Raw genomic sequence first — 10,029 nt, 5'->3', positions numbered from 1 at the left:
ACAAAAAAAAAACTCGTCACCCACAGGCAGAAGACAGCAACAAAAGGGGACAGGTGAATCTCCCTGGGAAGAGAGTTTCAGCGTTTTGGAGCCACTGCTCAGAAGGCCTTCTCCCAGGTTGCCACCCACCTGATCTCAAAACAAGGGCACCCAAAGCAGGGCCTCTGAATATGAATGCAGTGGTTGAGTAGGGCCATAAGGGAGTAGACAGTCCTTCAGATACATTGCCTGAATAATTTGCTGTCCTCTGCAAGCTTCTTCACCACTCACCCCTGGTTCCATAGCACGTAAATAGCACCAGTCTTAATATGGATCCCTTGGAAACCCTCTTCTTACTGCTCTCCACTGTGAGAACAGTCTATTTACTCCACTCTTTGCTTCCCTATCATTCAACCAGTGAAGAATCCTTTTATCTCATGACTTCTAGGTTTACTTAAAAGCCTTTGATGAAGGATTTGGTCAAAAGCTTTTTAGAAGTCCAAGGATAAGGTTCCCACCACGTAAGTTTTACCCTCATGCTTATTAACATTCTCTAACAACTTCAAAGGCTGTGGAGACGGGACTTCCTTTTGCAAAAGGCATGCTGATTTTTCCTTAATAATCATATTTTAATAATGCTTTCTACCAATATACCAGGCACAGCTATTAGCCTGACTGTGCTGTCATTTTCTTTATCCCCCCCCAAAAAAAAATTTAAGGTGTTTAAATTGCTGCTTTCCAGTATTACGCTGTTGCTAGATCAGCAGTTTCGTAACTGTGAAACTGCTTCCCAAAAAGAGTTCTGATTGGGAATGTTATCTGACATCTTCCACAGAAAAATAATCAGAAGAGTTCATTCAGCTTCTCTATGGTTTCCCTAGTCTCCTTTAGCCATTCTTTCACTCCTTTGTCATCTAACAGTCAAGTCCCTTCCTTGGCTAGTTTCCTGTTTCGGAAGTCTTAATGTTTTAGCAATATGCTTCTCAAATTCTTTGCTTACTTTACCTGCTTCCATTGGGTTTTTTTAGACCTTTTGCTCCTCCTAATTCTTTTCAGTTGGAAATACTTTTTTCCTCGCTCTGAGGAACCCTTCTTGCTTTTTATGGTTTCCTTGACTCCATAAGAGCCAGCAAAGTGTAGCAGTTAAGAGTGTTGGGCTAGTACCTGGGAGACCCAGGTCCAAATCCCCATTCGTGCAATGGAAGCTTGCTGGGTGACCCTCGGCCAGTTACACTCCCTTTGCCTAACCTATCATGCAGTGCTGTTGTGAGGATAAAACAAAGGATAGGGGAACAACATAAGCTGATTTGGGTCATCCTCCCCCCTTGAGGAGAAAGGCAAAGTACAAATGAACTGAATAAAATTATCTTCTTGGACTTGAAAAGACATTTCCTAATTGGTGGTATACATGCTGTCTTGGATCCCATTATTTGTTCTGAGTAATTTCCAAACATCTGTTATACACTTTTATATTTGTATACCTTAATTTTTATATTTTATCAGGCCATGGTCATTTTTTTTTTCTTACTTATTTGTATTTTGGTCATGGACTGTAAATAAAGCGAGAGGAGGCGTAACCTGACCAGTCTGGATGGCTTTCTTCTGAACTGAGGCAAAAAGAACCTGCTGCCAAAGTTGGGAGTTGTTTGAGCTTTCCATCATGCTTACTTCAGGCTGGTACTATGGAAGCTGATTTCAAGTGCATCTGTAGGACAACATAATTCGTATTACCAATTTTGGTGTAGTGGTAAAGAGTGGCAGACTAATCTGGAGAACCAGGTTTGATTCCCCACTCCTCCACATGCAGTCAGCTGGGTGACCTTGGGCCAGTCACAGCTCTATCAGAGCTGACCAGCTGGGTCACCTTGGGTCAGTCACAGTTCTCTCAGAGCTGTTCTCTCAAGAGCTCTCTCAGCCCCACAGGGTGCCTGTTGTGGGAGAGGATGGGAAGGTGATTGTAAGCCACTCTGAGACGCCTAGTGAAGGGCAAGGTGTAAATCCAACTCTTCTTCCAACACAAAGTGATGGTATCACTTTACTCTGGTTAGACCTCACCTATTGTGTTCAGTTTTGGGTGCCACAATTTAAGAAGGATATAGACAAGGTGGAACGTAGACAAGGTGTAACATGTCCAGAGGAGGGCAACGAAGATGGTGAGGGGTCTGGAGACCAAGTCCAATGAGGAAAGGTTGAAGGAGCTTGGGTATGTTTAGCCTAGACAGGAGATGACTGAGAGGTGATATGATAACCATCTTCAAGTACTTGAAGGGCTGTCATATAGAAGATGGTACAGAGTTGTTTTCTGTTGCCCCAGAAGGTCAGACCAGAACCAATGGGTTGAAATTAAATCAGAAGAGTTTTCGGCTAAACATTAGGAAGAACTTCCTGATAGAGTGGTTCCTCAGTGGAACAGGTTTCCTCAGGAGGTGGTGCGCTCTCCTTTGGAGGTTTTCAAACAGAGGCTAGATGGCCATCTGACTGCAATGCTGATTCTGTGAACTTAGGCAGATCATGAGATGGAAGGCAAGAAGGGTTGCACCAGTGCTTAGTTCTTGTGGCCCTTTCTTACACACCCAGGGAAATGCTGATCGCCACATTGGGGTCAAGAAGCAGTTTTTCTCCAGGCTAATTTGGCCAGGGATCCTGGTGGCTTTTTGTCATCTTCCGGGGCGAGAAGAGCGTGCGGGGGGGGGGGGGGGTATTTGTGAGTTTCCTGCATTGTGCAGGGGGTTGGACTAGATGACCCCAGAGATCCCTTTCAATTCTATGATTTTATGATTATTATTATTCTCCTTCTCCCTCTTCTTCTTCAACAGGTCTGAATTAAAGTTGTGCCCTCCTTTGGAATTTCTACTGTAGATACAGGCTACAATACTTTCACACTGAGATTAATGGAACTTTGTAATTCATTCAAGGGCTGTTCTTGGCCAGATGACTAGGAGGCCTAAACCCTCTCTGTCTGTCAGCAGTCCACTCAGATGACATGGACCCTGCACGATACCAGGACCAGCTATGCCGTCTACATTGCTGGTTTCTTCTAATAAGCTCATCTTCTCCAGGACAACCAGCAGAATTAATGTTTAAGTGCAACAGTCAATGGACCTGGCTAAGAGTATTAGAACCCAAGCCTGATTCAGCTGAGAACCTTAGATTTGTCTTACTCAGTTGGACCCAGGTCCATTAGTCAAGCATTCTGGGTTAGGTCCAGACTACTGTTTCTGTGAGAGCAAAGATTTCTGTCCATTAAGCGTGGTTCTCCTGCCACCTCCTCCCTGTGGCAGCCACAAATAGTCCCCAAATCCTGTTTCTGAGGGGTCCCTTTCCTCAAGAACAGAATTTCGAGAGCCAGTTTGGTGTAGTGGTTAAGCGCGTGGACTCTAATCTGGGAGAACCGGGTTTGATTCCCCGCTTCTCCACTTGCAGCTGCTGGATGACCTGGGGCAAGCCATAGTTCTGTCAGAGCTGTTCTGTCAAGGACAGTTCTCTCAGAGCTCTCTCAGCTCCACCCACCTCACAGGGTGTTTGTTGTGGGGAGGGGAAGGGAAAGGAGTTTGTAAACTGCTCTGAGACTCCAAGTGAAGGGCGAGGTATAAATCCAATCTCTCTCTTCTTCTTCTTCACTTTGGGCTGCTGGGGGTGGGGGGGAGGAATAGCGCTCCATGAGTGGAAATCTTTGCACCTGTGAAAATAATGTGGATCCAGGCCTCTGTTTTCAGCAACATCCAGTCGGGAGTTTCTGGAAATCCAGAAGACCATTCCCTGTTGAGTACCCCAGAATGTGCCATTTAAAGGTATATGACCTGTGTTCGTGAAGGTTTCCATAGTTTCTAAGAAATGAACTTGTTCTTCATCATTTCAGTGCACATTTACTGTGGATCAAATCTAATTTTTATTAAAGAATATTTCAAGATGAAGAGGAAAGAGTTTTTCCCCCCCATACTGTATTTTATGTTCAGGTGGGTAGCCATGTTGGTCTGAAGCAACAGAACAGAGTTTGAGTCCAGTGGCACCTTTATGACCAACAAAGTTTAATTCTGGGTATAAGCTTTTGTGTGCATGCAGACTTCTTCAGATACATTGAAACAGACTTCACCAATCGTTACATATAGCTAGAGAGAAGGGGGGGTAGTTGCTAGGAAGGGCTAATTGAAGTAACTGAGCAATACACATAGCTAAGACTGGTTTAAAGCAGTTGGTAAAAATTACAACACTCAGGACAATGGAACCCCCAGGGCTTAATAGAGATATCGGGTTCTTATCTCACTACACATGCTAAGTCGCTCTGTTCTCATATCTCTTTGTTAACTCATTTGTTATCCATATGCTAATTTGCTGCTATTCACAGGTTTACCAACTGCTGTAATTCAATCTTAGCTACTTGTAGTTCAGATATTTAGGCATCTTGACTCCAATTAGCCCTTCCTGGCAACTAACCACCCCCCCCACCTGTATGTATTGTTTGGTAAGGTCTGTTTCAGTGTATCTGAAGAAGTGTGCACACACACAAAAGCCTATACCCAGAATTAAACTTTGTCTTAAAAAGGTGCCACTGGACTTTAACTTTGTACTATATTTTATGCTTAAGCATGAAGAAGCTGAATGCCTCTGCATGACACAGAACTTCCAGCTAGAGCCCTTGAGGCCCAGTGGAAGCCTTGGCTTTCTAGTTTTCCCTTTCAGTGCATTACTTTGGAAGGAGCCCAAGTTTCATTTAACACAGAACTCTGATAATATAACATGGTTAAGTAAAAGAGGTCACGGCTGCAGCTTGTATGGATGTATCACTCCGGGCCCAGTGTAAGAGTACAATTGCTGAAATCAGCAGACAGGCACCACGAAGATAAGGTGCTTGTTTACCCTGGTAGTCAACTGTCATCCTTAATCACAGAGTCTGCCCTGGCAAGATAATGCCAAAGGAAAATGTATCCAATTTTATTTGTTGTTCCAAATATAGATTCCCCCCCACTCACACCCACTTCCCTGCTGCCTGTCTGATACCATCTGATATAGAAGCAGCATCCCCCCCCCCAGTTGTTTGTTTATGAAGTGAAAGCAAAGGTCAAAGATGGCTGACCTTATTGGAGGATTGAAACCTCAGGGTGAAGCTCTCACATTCTTATCCAGAAGGATCCTTGGAGCTGGTTTGTTGCATATCATTTGTGCAATGACAGATGTATGTGTATACTGGATGTTTTCACCCATTTCCAAAAAAGGAAGATCCTTATCTTAAAAAAGGAAGAGCCTCCAGCCGCAAGCTGAATGGGAGAGTACACATAGGGAGATGATAAAAAGTACAACACTCTTGCTTTTATTCAATGAGGCCAAATATTAAGCAGTAGCTAAATTTTCTTATTTTAATTGTAAGTGACCGTAACCAAGGTTGCTTCCACACATGGGCTTTGCTCCACACATACCCTGTCCTGATCACAGTGCTTATTTTGAGTCTTCTACATAATGGTGTATGCAGTCATTCACTTTCTGGGTTTCCCCTGGCTCCACTGGGTGTACTAAACCTGCTTTTATATAATATTTCCGGAAATATCATTCTGGAAGGATCATACCCAAAATGAGTTTGGGATCTGTGTGGACAGAAAGGCATGGATTTCTGCACCTCCCTGCCCACAACCATGGTCATATCTGGAGCCATTTCCCCGCTACTAGCCAGCTTTTTACCAACTTTTAAAAATTCCGTAGCAGTACCAATGATCAGTTTTCTAAAAATCCAGTAAAAAGCACATGAAGGGGTGGTCTTAGCCAATGGGCAAGAGGGCCAGTTTCTCAGGCCCTGCACTTGGGGGAGGCCCAACCACCCATAGCCCTGGACCCCTAAGGAGGAGACAAGTAGACCTGGTTCCTGCTGCTACTTACACCTGCCCCTGGGTTCAGGCAGCTGGCTTCCGGTGGCAGCAGTGTTTCTTGCCCATTTCACATGGTGCGAGGGCCACCTCTTGCTTGGCCCCAGCAGAGCGAGGCCAGTGATGAAGTTACAGAGATTCTGAGGCCCATCCTGAACTTTTGCCCAGGGCCCAAAATCACTAAGATCACCCCTAGAGAGCAGTTAGAAGAAAAAGTAACTGCTGTGCAATTGCAAGCCATCAGATGGAAAGCGGGCATAGAACAGACTAAAGACTAGGTAAAAACTGGCTATTAGGAGTTAAAGGTCTTTGGCATAGATTTATAAGAGGAACTTTCTGTGAGTCCTGGCTGTATATGAGAGATCATTGCTGGCCAAACACAAATCCTTTAGAGGAAGCACAAAAGCCAAAGTACCAGATTTTGAGTCTGGTTCCACAGTCGTATTGCTGGGGTGAGACAGCCATATAAGGAGCTTTTGCGTGCTAGATTTCTCCCAAACAGCTAGCCAGTTATATGTATGTGCCAAGCCTACCACATGTGCAGGATCCAGTTTTTGGCCCATCATTCCAGTCCGCTTTTTGAGCACTTCAATGACATCTCTAACTTATTCTCTGTTCTGGGGACAAGAAAAATAATCTATACAGCCAAGGTGCTTTAAAGCAGGGGTGTCAAACATGTGCCCTGGGTGCCAGATCAGGCCCCCGGAGGGCTTCTATCAGACCCGCAGTGGAACTGGCTGTCTTCTGCTGCTTCTTCCAGTTCTGCTGCTGCATCATCGTAGGTTTGCAGCTTACAGATACACACCTTAACAGCATACTCAAGATTGCAACAGCACAGACATTTTGATGCAATAATTCAGAGCAAGAGGTGTCAGTAAACAGACACTTAAATAAACAAAATATTGCAAGAGTGCTAATGTTTTAAGCATGTTTTTATTTTAAGTTTTAAAAAACCCTTTGTGTTTATGTCCTTTATAAAGTTCACTAGGAGCAAAGCCTGTTGTATAAAAGCAATACAACAAGCTCTAGAAAGAGGGGGGCCCCAGCAGGCAAGCGGAGCCGCCAGCACCTCCAGGTGGTCTCGGCCTCCGAGTGAGCCACGACAAAGAGGCAAGCAGTGTTACACACTCCAGTGCCCCGCTGTCATTCAGAGTGCCGCCACCGCCTCTCGCTCTCCGGCCACACGTTCCTGGCATGTGTTGGCAGGCACCGGGCTTCTGCTGCTCAGGCCGAGCTGCGTGCTTGGAGCCTTTGTCTCTCCGGGCTGAGTGGGATCGGCTCCCACCCGCCACCTTGGAGAGACCACGCCAGGGCCAGGTGCGGGGAAAGCAGGGTGCTACTGCTGCCACTGCCGCCTCTAGGCGGACTTGGCCTCCTCCGAGCACACTGCAGCAAAGAGGCGAGTGGTGTTACCCGGCAGGTATTCTGGTGCTCCTCCATCATTAAGAGCACTACCGCCGCCTCTCGCTCTCCAGCCACACATTCCCGGGCGTGCGTCAGTGGCCACCGGGCTTCTGCCACTCTGGTGAGGCCTGTTCGGGCTGGCCTGTGCACTCGGAGCCTTTGTCTCTCCAAGCCAAGTGGGCTCCCGCCCGCCACCTTGGAGAGACCATGCCACGGCCAGCCATGGGGAAAGCAGGGTGCTGCTGCTGCTGGCACCACTGCCTCCAGGCGGTCTTGGCCTCCTTTGTGCCCGGCCTGCTCTTTCTCAATGAACAGAAGTGGCCACTGACTGACAGGCAGCCCTGGACCCTCCCCAAGGTGCTTGGCCACCTCAGTGAGGTGAGAGGGGAAGCTCCTCCAGCCACCATGCCCACGTGCCTGGCAGCCCCTTGGTGGCTCCTGCCGGGGCTTCTTATGCCTCTTGCCTGCAGTTCATGCTCTGCCTACAGTGCTGCAGTGCTGCATGCAGCTCCCATGGCACTTTAGGCGCCAGGTCCTTCCCGCTCCTCCCAGCGTCCGGCTTCCCAGGAGCCGCAGCTCCTTTCCTCTCTGCCAGACCCTCCCTGCTGCTGCTGCTGAAGGAAGGTGGGAGGAGCTTTTTGAAGTGTAGTGGGTTAGACGCGTAAAGAAAGCATGGAGGCTGATGTAGTGATCAGCATGGCTTTACTGGTACACAACAAGACTAAAGACTAACGGCCGGCAGGCCAACTATATACACAGTCCAGGGGCTTCCCCTGGTCCCATTGGTGGGTTTGAATCTCCCGCCAAGGTCCCATTGGTTCCCCCCAGTGGAGGGACTAGAATCCTAGTCCCATTGTTGTGCCGGACTGAAGCTCAGGAGTGTGCGCTGACCTCCGGTGGTGGTCAGCGGACACAACATCCCTCCCCCCATAGTCCGGGCCCCCCCCCCTAAGTCACGTAGTCCTTTAAGTACGATGGGGACCTTCGTACTCTAGCTGGCCGTCGAGGGGTGGCCCCTCGTGCTTCCGGAATTCCGACCTCCGGGCCGGGTTCTGAAGAGGGAGCTGGTGCTCCTGCTTCCGCCGCCTCCGGAACGGGGTTTTCCTCGCCCGAAGCTGGGGCCGTGGGGTCCTGTGCCTGGTGCTCCTCGGCTGGCAAGTCCTGTGCAGTCGCCTCGGGTGTGGTCTCTCTAGGTTCCGTCTGCTGTCTCGTCTCTTCCTCTGTCTGGGACTCCGGTAGCACTCGCTGTCTGAGCTGGTCGATGTGCCTTCTCCATATCTGCCCGCACTCCATGGATACCTCGTACATCACGGTACCCAGGGGCCGGAGTATGCGGCCCGCAATCCACTCCGGACCGCGGCCGAAGTTTCTGGCGAGAACCGGGTCCTCTGGGAAGAACCCCCTTGGTGCTTCCCTCTGCTCGACTGCGTTTCTTTGGTCGGGGGCCCGGTCGGGGTGCAGGCGGTCCAAAAGGATCGTTGGCTTTCGACCCATCAGTAGTTCTGCTGGGCACCTTCCGCTGACAGGGTTGGGAGTCGTGTGCTGGGTCAGGAGGAATCTGGCGATGCGGCATTCCCATTCCCCTTCCACCATCCGGCTCAAGGCCTCCTTTGCGGTTCGGACCATTCGCTCCGCTTGGCCGTTGGTTGCGGGGTGGAACGGCGCTGACCGGACATGTCGGATCAAGTTGCTGCTGAGGAACTGCTGGAATTCCTCGGACGTAAAAGCCGTCCCGTTGTCCGACACGATGGTGTCCGGCAGCCCGTGTGTGGCAAAGAGTCCTCGTAGGGCGCGGATGGTGGCTTTTGCGGACGTTGCAGCCACGGGGCTTATTTCCAGCCACTTTGAGTAGGAATCCACCGTGACCAGGAACAGCCGTCCCTGGAATGGCCCTGCGAAGTCTATATGGAGCCGGGACCACGGGGTACGGGTGGATTCCCACGCCTGCGCTGGTGCCCCCGGTGGGCTGGGTCTCACCGCCTGGCAGGGCTGACAACGCTTGACCCATGCTTCCACCTCTGCGTCGATGCCGGGCCACCAGACGTAGCTTCTTGCCAGCCCTTTCATCCGGACGATGCCCGGGTGAGCTTCATGCAGTGCCTGGAGGACCCTCTGGCGTAATGCGTGTGGGACCACGACCCTGTCTCCCCATAGCAGGCATCCCTTGTGTGCAGAAAGTTCGTCCCGCCGGGTAGCATACGCCGCGAACTCAGGGTCTGTCTTCTCAGGCCACCCCCTCACCACCCAGCCCAGAACCCGGGATACCACGGGGTCCCGAGCCGAGCGGCGGGCAATGTCCCGCGCTTGCAACGGGGCCTCCGGCAGGCCCTCCAGCTGAAGGACCCGGAAGGCTGGGGCCGGGTCCTCAACCACCTCAGGTAGTGGGAGGCGGCTAAGAGCGTCCGCGTGGCCCATGGCTTTCCCGGGGCGGTGCAGGAGCAGATAATTGTAGCCAGCGAGGAAAATAGTCCACCTTAGGACTCGCGGCGAGAGAACCTGCGGCGTCCGGCGGTCGGGCGCGAAGAGGCCGAGGAGCGGGCGATGGTCTGTGACAATGGTGAACGGCCTGCCGTATATGTAGTCGTGGAACTTCTTGACCCCGGCCACAATTGCGAGACCCTCCCGGTCGATCTGGGCGTAGTTCCGCTCCGCCGCAGAAAGGGTTCGAGAGTAATAAGCGACCGGGACCTCCCTGCCGTCGGCCAAACGGTGAGCCAACACAGCCCCGACCCCGTAAGGCGAGGCATCGCATGCCAAAACCACCGGTAATGTCTCATCAAAATGGGCCAGG

The sequence above is a fragment of the Gekko japonicus genome, unplaced genomic scaffold, assembly GCF_001447785.1.
Source record: "Gekko japonicus isolate JY-2015 unplaced genomic scaffold, Gekko_japonicus_V1.1 scaffold2346, whole genome shotgun sequence".
NCBI classification, from domain to species: Eukaryota; Metazoa; Chordata; class Lepidosauria; order Squamata; family Gekkonidae; genus Gekko; species Gekko japonicus.
This window is presented reverse-complemented; position numbering follows the sequence as displayed.